The sequence below is a fragment of the Ursus arctos genome, unplaced genomic scaffold, assembly GCF_023065955.2.
Source record: "Ursus arctos isolate Adak ecotype North America unplaced genomic scaffold, UrsArc2.0 scaffold_3, whole genome shotgun sequence".
Lineage (NCBI taxonomy): Eukaryota > Metazoa > Chordata > Mammalia > Carnivora > Ursidae > Ursus > Ursus arctos.
Genome location: NW_026622985.1, coordinates 33,910,931 through 33,920,919, shown reverse-complemented (window position 1 = coordinate 33,920,919; position 9,989 = coordinate 33,910,931).

Genomic DNA, 9,989 nt, shown 5'->3' with positions numbered 1-9,989 from the left:
ATCCTGACACGTTACTGGATTCCTCACATCGTCTGGAGAGCGAGGTGCAGAGATGGAACCAAGCTCCAGATCATGCTCTGTGGCTGGAGTGTGAGATTTCTCAAAAAAAGAGTGAATAAGGATTCAGACTGAGCAGTTTTGAAGAAAGAAGCTCCTTGAAGAAGAGACGAGTCTCAAAATGAGGGCGTGAAATGAAAAACTAGGGTGTTTCTAATCCAGGGCTCCCATGTATAAAGTTTGTCTTTTTTTAATGCTTTGCCTTTGGGCTCTAGGGACAGACCCACGTAGTATACAGTTCCACACATTGCCCCCTCAAGTCAGAAATCCCATTACTCACACAAAGGCTTCCTGACAATTTGCACGCACCGCTACAAGCCCATGTGGCATGTTGTGAGGAATAGAGCCGCGGCAGCACAGAGGGACGTGGCCTGACCTGCATCCTTTTTCCTGTGCTCTCTACCTAGAGAAGCAGCAATCTGGTGAACTAGGGCCAACCAGTCCCGAAGTGGGAGTAAAGCAGCTGGGTGGGCAATTCAGGAACTCTGAGGTAAGCCCTCCTGCCAACCTTTGCCCAGTGCAAAATAATAAGGTGATACTGGAAAAGGTTAACTGTCTCCTGGGTAATATTTATCTTTCACAGTTGAAAGTTCAGACTCCAAAATTAAACTGTTAAGATGCACATCCCTGCTTCAAGACCTGCTGAGTCTGAGATTTTAGACAGGTCAGTTAACCTGTAGAAAGAAAATCAGTATGGAGATTAAGTGAATTCATGAACATTTCAGAACAGTACCTGGCACATAGTGTCCGATGAATGCTAGCTATTATTATCATTGAAAGCAAATTTATGTTTTCAATTTCCTAAATACAACAACCTTCCAGAACTCTAATGCAGGTCAACAAACAAAGCCAAATCCAGTCCATTTTTGTAAATAAAGTCTTATTGGAACGCAGCCATGCTCAATCACTTACATACTGTCTATGGCTGCATTTACTCTGCAGAGTTACACGGTTGCCCCAGAGATGGTAGGACCCACAAAAACTAAAATATCTATTCTCTGGCCCTCCGTAGAAACCCCAGATTTAGAAAATGAAAGTGATAACTTGAAAGAGATTAAATGGAACTGCTTTATAGCCACAAGAAAGATACCCTATTACAATACATAAAGCTTAATTTTTCCCAAAGAAATCTTATCACTCATTACACAATACTCAGGAACAAGTATAAAGGATGTTTCCCCCACCCTCCTCTTTTTTTTTTTTTTGCCTTGACTGAAAAGAAAAGCCTGAGATAAGATTTCATAACTGAATTTTAAAAACGAAGACCCAGAAAATTCCCTTTCCTTTGATTCTGTATGCACAACTTCGGCCACAATCTGTCTATGGCAAGTTAGTTCAGTAGATTAGAGAAGGGTGCTACTGAAATCCCAGTCAAGACTTTGACCTATAACTGGTCAAAGCTGATGTTTTATTCTGTCTGATGACCTTGAATACAGAACAATAGCTGATTCTGGTCAGTTCTTTTACCAAGCCATGTACCAGGTACTCACAATGCTATCCCAAGTGACACTTTATCCCTCCATAATGTGTCATCACTACTGATAAAGTCAATCAAGAAATATATCTTCTTTTGGTGGCTCAGAAACATTCTGTTTACTTGCAACAGATGACTAGTTTTCATGGACCATACTATTATGCGTATTCAGAGAAACACATGGGTTGACCATATGGGGGCTTACCTGATAGTTAACGTCAGTTAGGAGATACAAGAAATATTAAATTCCCTAAAACCCTTTCTTTCTGCAATCTGCCTACGCTTTGTTGCAGTGTTTCCCTAACTTGTCCTGCTTTACTAATTACTACATGCTCCTGACCTTGACTTGGCAAATCCGGTTTTGTTTTCTAAGTCCTGATTTAAACATAGCAACTGCTTCTGCTCTCCATCTTTCCTAGATTCTCCCCTCCATGACTTTATTCAAACCTGGTAATTTGCCCCTTAATCTCTGTTATTTTCTTTGTTATTTGGTTTAGGAGAGAGGGATAAGCCCCTTCCCACACATAAAACAGTCCCCCATTGAAAAGCGCCTATCAGTGCAAAACAGGATTGAATGTGGCGAAGGTCAAATACTGACTATTGTATTTCTTCACTTCTTATTGTACTTGGTATCACATCCATGATCAATCTGCAATAAAATCTACACATGGATTACATGTATGAAAAGTAGACATCAGGGAAACTGCTTTATTTTTAAAACACAATGTTCTGTCTCTTAGCCAAGCATACTTATTTTAAAGAGTTGGTATGCAATTAATGTATTTGGAACACATGACTGATTAAAAATAGCAGCACTGTTAAGTTCTAACTTTGTTCTTTTGCCAGTTTTGAAGTTCCATGAGAGCAAAGGATTTAACGATCATAGTAACTAGATAAAACTGAAGCTTATGTAAGTTTGCCTGCTCTGTCTCATTGAACATGTCCAAATCTGCATATGTAGTCCAAATCAGGTACTGCTACAGGTGTACATTTTTCAGTTCAGTAGGTCATTTACAACACTGACATCACTCAACGTTTTCTAATGTATTTTACATATTAGCTTCCTATATTAGATACACTTGTTTTCAGTGGAACCAGATATTTTTATTATTGAAGTATAATTGACATACAATGTTATGTTAGTTTCAGGTGTACAACATATTGATTCTACAATTTTATACATTACTAATGCTCACTGCAATAAGCATAGTCACCATCTATTACCATATAGCATTATTACAGTTATTTATTCGATATAATTTTTTAAGAGAGAGAGAGTGTGAACAAGGTGGGGGTGGGAGAGTGGTAGAGAGAGAGAGAGAGTCTTAAGCAGGCTCCACACCCAGCATGGAGCCCCACTCAGAGCTCGATCTCAGGATACTGAGATCATGACCCGAGCCGAAATCAAGAATCGGCTGCTTAACCAACTAAGCCACCCAGGCACCCCACATTGTTACAATTATTATTGACTATATTGCCTATGCTGTACTTTCCATCTTCATGGCTTGTTTATTTTATAATTGGAAGGTTGTACTTTTTAATCCCCTTTATCTATTTCACCCATTTCCCTACCCACCTCCCCTCTGGCAACCACTAGTTTGTTCCCTGTATTTAAGAAGCTGTTTTAGGGGTGCCTGGGTGGTTTAGTTGGTTGTGTCCAACTCTGGATTTCCCCTTAGATCATGATCTCAGGGCTGTGGGGTTGAGCCCCAGGTCAGCCTGCTTGGGATTCTCTCTCTCCCTCTCCTTCTGCCCCTCCCCCCATCCTGTTCACGAGCTTTCTCTAAAAAAAAAAAAAATCTCTTTTATTGTTTGTTTGTTTTGTTTCTTAGATTCCACATATAAGTGAAATTATATGGTATTTGTCTTTTTCTCTAACATTTCACTTAGCATAATACTATCCTCTAGACCCAGCCATGTTGCTGCAAATGACAAGATCTCATGCTTTGATGGCTCAGTAATATTTCTGTGTGTGTGTGTGTGTGCGTGTGTGTGCAAGCGTGTGTATTCTTTATCCATTCATCTATCAGTGGATGCTTAGGTTACTTCCATATCTTGGTTATTATAAATAATGCTGCAATAAACGTAAAGGTGCGTATATCTTTTCAAATTACTGTTTATTTCTTTGGGTAAATATCCAGTAGTGGAATTACTGGATCACATGGTATTTCTATTTTCAGTTTTTTGAGGAACCTCTACACTGTTTTTCTAGGTGGCTGCACTCATTTGCATTCCCACCAACAGTGTGTGAGGGCTCCCTTTTCTCCACATCCTCACCAACACTTGTTATTTCTTGTCTCTCTGATACTAGCCCTTCTGACAGGTGTAAGATGATATCTCATTGTGGTTTTGATTTGCATTTTCCTGATAATTAGTGATGTTGAGCATCTTTTCATGTGTCTGCTAGCCATCTGCATGTCCTCTTTGAAAAAAATATCTGTTCAGGTCCTCTGCCTATTTTTTAATTGGATTTTTTGTGTTGAGTTGTGTAAGGTTTTTAAAGTATATTTTGTATATTAACCCCTTATTAGATATATCATTGTAAATTTCTTCTCCCATTCACTAGGTTACTTTTAGTTTTGTTGATGGTTTCGTTTGCTGTGCAAAAACTTTTTATTTTGGTGTAGTCCTAATTGTTTGTTTTTGCTTCTGTTTCTTTTGCCTGAGGAGACATATCCATAAAAATGTTGCTGAGGGCAACATCCAAGAGACCACTGCCTATGTTTTCTTTTAGCAATTTTACATTTAGGTTTTTAATCTATTTTGGGTTTTAAACTCGTGTTTGGTGTAAGAGTGGTCCAGTTTCATTCTTTTGGATATAGCTGTCCAGTTTTCCCTGCACGATTTATTGAAAAGACTGTCTTTTCCCCATTGTGTAATCTTGCCTCCTTTGTCATAGATTAATTGACCATATAGGCATGGAGTTTTTTTCTGGGCAATAGGATAGAGATATTCTGTTCCACTGATCTACGTTTCTGTTTTTGCATCAGTACCACATACTATTTTGATTACTATAGCTTTGCAGTGTATCTTGAAATTTGGGATTGTGATACCTCCAGCTTTGTTCTTCTTTCTCAAGATTGGTTTGGCTGTCGAGGCCTTTTGTGGCACCACACAAATTTTAGGATTATTTGTTCTAGTTCTGTGAAAAATGCTATTAATATTTTTATAGGGCTTGTATTAAATCTGTAGATTGCTTGGGATAGTATGGACATTTTAACCATATCAATTCTTCCAATCCATGTATATCTTTCCATTTGTTTGTGTTGTCTTCAATTTCCATCATCAGTATCTTACAGTGTTCAGAATACAAGTCTTTCATCTGCTTGGTTACATTTATTCCTAGATATTTTATTTCTTTTGGTGCAATTATAAATGGGATTGTTTTCTTAATTTCTCCTTCTGTTACTAGTGTGTAGAAGCACAACAGATTTCTGTATAATGATTTTATGTCCTACAACTTTACTGTACTCATTTATTAATTCTAATAGGCTTTTTTGTGGAGTCTTTAGGGTTTTCTATATATAGTATCACGTCATCTGCAAATAGTGGCAGTTTTATTTCTTCCTTATCAATTCAATGTCTTTTATTTCTTTTTCTTGTCTGATTGCTGCAGCTGGGACTTCCAGTACTACGTTGAATAAAAGTGGACATCCTTGTCTTGTTCCTGATCTTACAGGGAAAGTTTTCGGGTTTTCACCACTGAGTATGATGTTAGCTTTGGGTTTTTCATAAATGGCCTTTATTATATTGAGGTATGTTCCCTCAAAACCCAGTTTGTTGGGAGTTTTTATCATGAACAGATGTTGTATTTTGTCAAATGCTTTTTCTGCATCTGTTGAGATTATTATATGGTTTTTACCCATCCTTTTGTTAATGTGATTTATCACATGGATTGATTTGCAAATATTGAACCACCCTTGCACATCCCTGGAATAAATCCCACTTGATTTCAGTGAGTGATCCTTTTAATGTATTGTTGAATTTGATTTGCTAATATTTGTTGAAGACTTTTGTGTCTATGTTCATTAGAGATATTGGGCTGCACTTTTCTTTTTTTGTCATGTCTTTGGTTTTGGTATCAGAGTAAGACCAGCCTCATAGGATAAATTTGGAAGTTTTCCTTCCTCTTCTATTTTTTAGAATCGTTTGAGAAGAATGGGTATTAGCTCTTCTTTAAACGTTCAGTAGAATTAATCTGTGAAGCCATCTGGTCTTGGACTTTTGTTTGTTGGGAGGTTTTTTGTTTTTTTTTAATTACCAGTTCCATTTCATTACTAGTAATCAATTTGTTCAAATTTTCTATTTCTTCCTGATTCAATTTTGGAAGATTGTATGTTTCTAGGAAATGTATCCATTTCTTCTAGGTTGTCCAACTTGTTGGCATATAATTTTTCATAATATTCTCTTATAATCCTTTGTATTTCTGTGATATGAATTGTTATTTCTTTTCCTTCATTTCTGATTTTATTTACTTGAGTCCCCTCTCTTTTTTGTTGATGAGTCTGGCTAGATATTTATCAATTTTGTTTATCTTTTTAAAGGACCAGTTCTTGGTTTCATGGTATTTTATATTGTTTGTTTGCTTGTTTTTCAGTCTCTATTTTGTTTATATTCACTCTAGTCTTTATTATTTCCTTTCTACTAGTAGCTTTGGGCTTTGTTTGTTCTTCATTTTCCAGTTCCTTTAGATGTAAGCTTAGGTTGTTTCACTGAGATTTTTCTTATGTCTATATTTTTCTTCTTTCTATAAACTTGCCTCTTAGAACTGCTTTTGCTACATCCCAAATATTTTGGACCACTGTATTTTCATTTTCTTTTTTCTTCATGTATTTTTGGATTTCCTCTCTGATTTATTTGTTAACCCATTGGTGGTTTAGTAGCATGTTGTTTACCTTCCATGTGTTTGCATTTTTTTAAGTCTTTTTCTTGTAATTAATTTCTAGTCCCATGCCACTGTGGTCAGAAAAGATGCTTGATATGATTTCCGTTTTCTTAAATTTATTGAGACTTGTTTCATGGCCTGACATGTGATCCATCCTGGAGAATGTGGAACTAAACTTTGGTAATAACAATCAGGCATAATTTAGAAGGTTGCTCAACAAAATAAACCTTTATTTTTCAAATTTACCAAGCCATAACCATTGTGCCTCCCAAAATTCCTTTTGAATTGTATCCTCTAGAACAGCTTTCTTTTCAGAAAAAAAACTTTATCTGTTAAATTTTACTTTTTTAGTTTTTTTAAAAGTTGCATTTATTTATTTGAGAGAGAGAATGTGTGTGTGCGCAAGTGGGGTGAGGGGCAGAGGGAGAAAGGGAGAGAGAATCTTTAAGCTGACTCCCCACTGAGCACAACCCCAATGTGGCGCTCCATCCTAGGACCCTGAGATCATGTCCCGAGCCACTTAATTGAATGAGTCACCCAGGCACCCCTATCTGTTACATTTTATTTATTTTATTTGCTTGTGTGTTTTTGCCCAGTCTTCTACTTCTATATGTTATTATCTTGGAGGGGTTTTTTCCTGTTTAATATAAGACAGCTGGTGGCATGTACTCTCAGTTTTTATTTGTCTGAAAATGACTTACTTCAATTTTATATTTAAAGGGTATTTTCACTGGGCATAGAATTCTAGACTGGCATTTTCTCCCCAGCACTTTGAAGACATCATTCCATATATCTTTTGTAGTTCAGTGTTTCTGTTGAGAATTCAGCTATCATTATAATGTTTGTTCCTTTAAAGAATACATACTTTGGCTCACTTCTGACTGCTAAGATTTTTTTAAATTGCTTTGAATTTTCAAAGTTTTAGTAAGATGGACCTAGATACAATTTTCTAAGCATTTATCCTTCTGCCATTCTAAGAACTTCCTGAATAATGTGCATTGGTTTTGAACATTTTCAGACATGATTTCTTCCTGGTTGCTTTTCTTGCAACCAGGTTGCTTCTCCTGCTCCATTCTCTTGCTAGTCTCCTTCCAAAGTTAGACATTTTCACTCTTCCTCCTATATTTCTTATTCCATTATTTTTTATATTCCATTCTTTTTTACTCCATGCTGTTTTAGTTTTCTCCTTCCCAACCTTCTAGTTCTTTATTACTTATTTCAACTATATCGAATCTAAGGTTATTAATAAAAATAAACACATAAAGAAAATGAATAACAAGATCCCACATAGCTCTCTAGCCTCTTCTTCCCTGTGAAAATACAAGGAGAAATTTGTGACCCAGAAGAGAGCCCTCCCCTGCCCATGCTGGTACCCTGATCTTGGACTTCCAGCTTCCAGAGCTGTCAGCAATAGATCCCTATTGTTTATAAGCTACTCAGTCTATGGTGTTTTGTAATAGCAGCCCAAAATAGACTAAGACAGAAAATTCATCCCAAAATGGAGTTACTACTATAACAAATACCTAAAAATGTGCAAGCAGCTTCGGAGCTGGATAATGGGCAAATGCTGAAAGACTTTCGAAGTGTGTACTAGAGAAAGCCTCCAGTGCTATGAATGGACTGTAAAGAGCAAGTCTGGCAAGAGCTCAGAAGAGGAAAGCTATAGGGGTGCCTGGCTGGCTCAGTCAGTAGAGCATGCAGCTCTTGATCTCAGGGTTGTGAGTTCAAGCCCCATGTTGGGTGTAGAGATAACTTGAAAATAAAATGTTTAAAAAAACAAAAACAAAAAAAGAAGAGGAAAGCTGTAGAGAAAGTCTTCATCTTCTTAGAGAATACTCAAGTGGTTTTTAGCAGAATGTTGGTAGAAATATGGATAATAAAGGTCATCCTGTTGAGGTCTCAGACAGAAATGAGGAAAAGGGCATCTTTGTTTTAATGTGGGTAAGAACTAAATTGTGTTCTTGTCCTAGTGTTCTATGGAAAGTAGAATTTGTAAGCAATGAAAAGAAGATATTTGGCTGAAGAAATTCCTAAGTGAAGTGTTGAAGGAGCAGCCTGGTTTCTTTTGAAAGTTTTTAGTAAAATTCGAAAAGAGAAATGATTTCAAAGTGGAATTTTAAATCAAAAAGAATGCAGAATTTTAAAATTGGGAAAATTCTCAGCCTATCCACTTTGAAAGAAATAAGAAAGCTTGTTTGGGAGCGAACACAAAGACTGTGGCCAAATTTGGTAAGGAAATTGGTGTGGATTGACCATCTCAACAGAAGATAGGAGCTATTCATCAAGACAATTGGCAGATTGATGGGCCTTCCAAACAGAAGCCAGGACTTATTGTTCGAGAGAGTAGAAGAATGACCTGAAGGCAGTTCCAGACTGGCCCTACCTCCACAGGTACAGAGTTCAAGGGCCTCCCCCGGGCAGATCTATTTCAAAGGAGGGGCTGCTGTCTTCCTCACAGTGCAGGCTGTGCTCCCCCAAAAGCCTGAGCTGCACCCCTCAACTCCAGGTGCTGTGGAAGAGGGCCAAGGGGGCTGTGTCACCAGAGAGCACGGGCATTAAACCCTGGCAGAGCCCCTAGAGAGATCGGAGTGCACTAGCCTGAAGCAGGGTAAATGGCAAGGCCAGGTACGAACCACAGGATTGAGACATGTTTCAAATAGCCACGTAGCATCAACATTAAATTCATGAATCGTACAGTTTATTGCACAACTTATCACACAGTTAGTCACACAAGAAAGTTAGATGGGAATTAATGAACCACTCTGAAGAAGATCTGGGAAGGAGGTATCACAACATGAGTGGGGAGACACTGGCCCCATCGTAGGTCCTGCAAGAAGTATTGGCCTAGATCGCAGTCAAGTGGCCTTCTGTGCCTACAGGGCCTCTGGCAGTACCTGTGTGGAGCAGCTATGGACACATACAGCATGGGAGGCCGGTCAGCCCTCCAGCTGCTGGTAGACAGCTCCTTCTTTTATGGGTCCTCTGAGTTGGGTGTAACGGTTCTGCCCAATGGTGTTTGCCATATCAGCTCAGTCCACTAGGTCTCACCCAGGTCTCTCCGGGAACCTTTCCTAACAAGTTTTACTTATCTATCAGTCACATGGCTTATCTATAGAGGCACACTCCAAGTCCTGTATCCCACGTTGACAGCTATTATGGGAGTTCACATTGGCCACTGTGACTCCATCTTGTCTTACTCTAACTTACCTTATCCTCCGCCTTCTATGACTAGAAATCACATACAAAGTATCACACACCATAACATAGCCACTAGCCATTAGCCGGTGGGACCATGGATATCTCCCCTAGATTTGAAAGGATGGAACCTCCCAGAGCAGCCGGCTCAGGAGGGGGAGGGGCCGCTGCAGAGAAATCTGACTAGGGCAATGACCATCTGAGTCCTAGGGCAATGACCCCAGCCCCAGAGAAGGAGGAGCAGACGTGGGACTCCAACCTATGAGAGCTGCTGTGTGGGCTGCACCCAGCAAAGCTGTGGGGGAAGAACCACTTGGAGCCTTGGGGGCCCAACCTCCACCTCAGTGTGTCCAGAAGGTGGGACCTCTGCCCCATTGT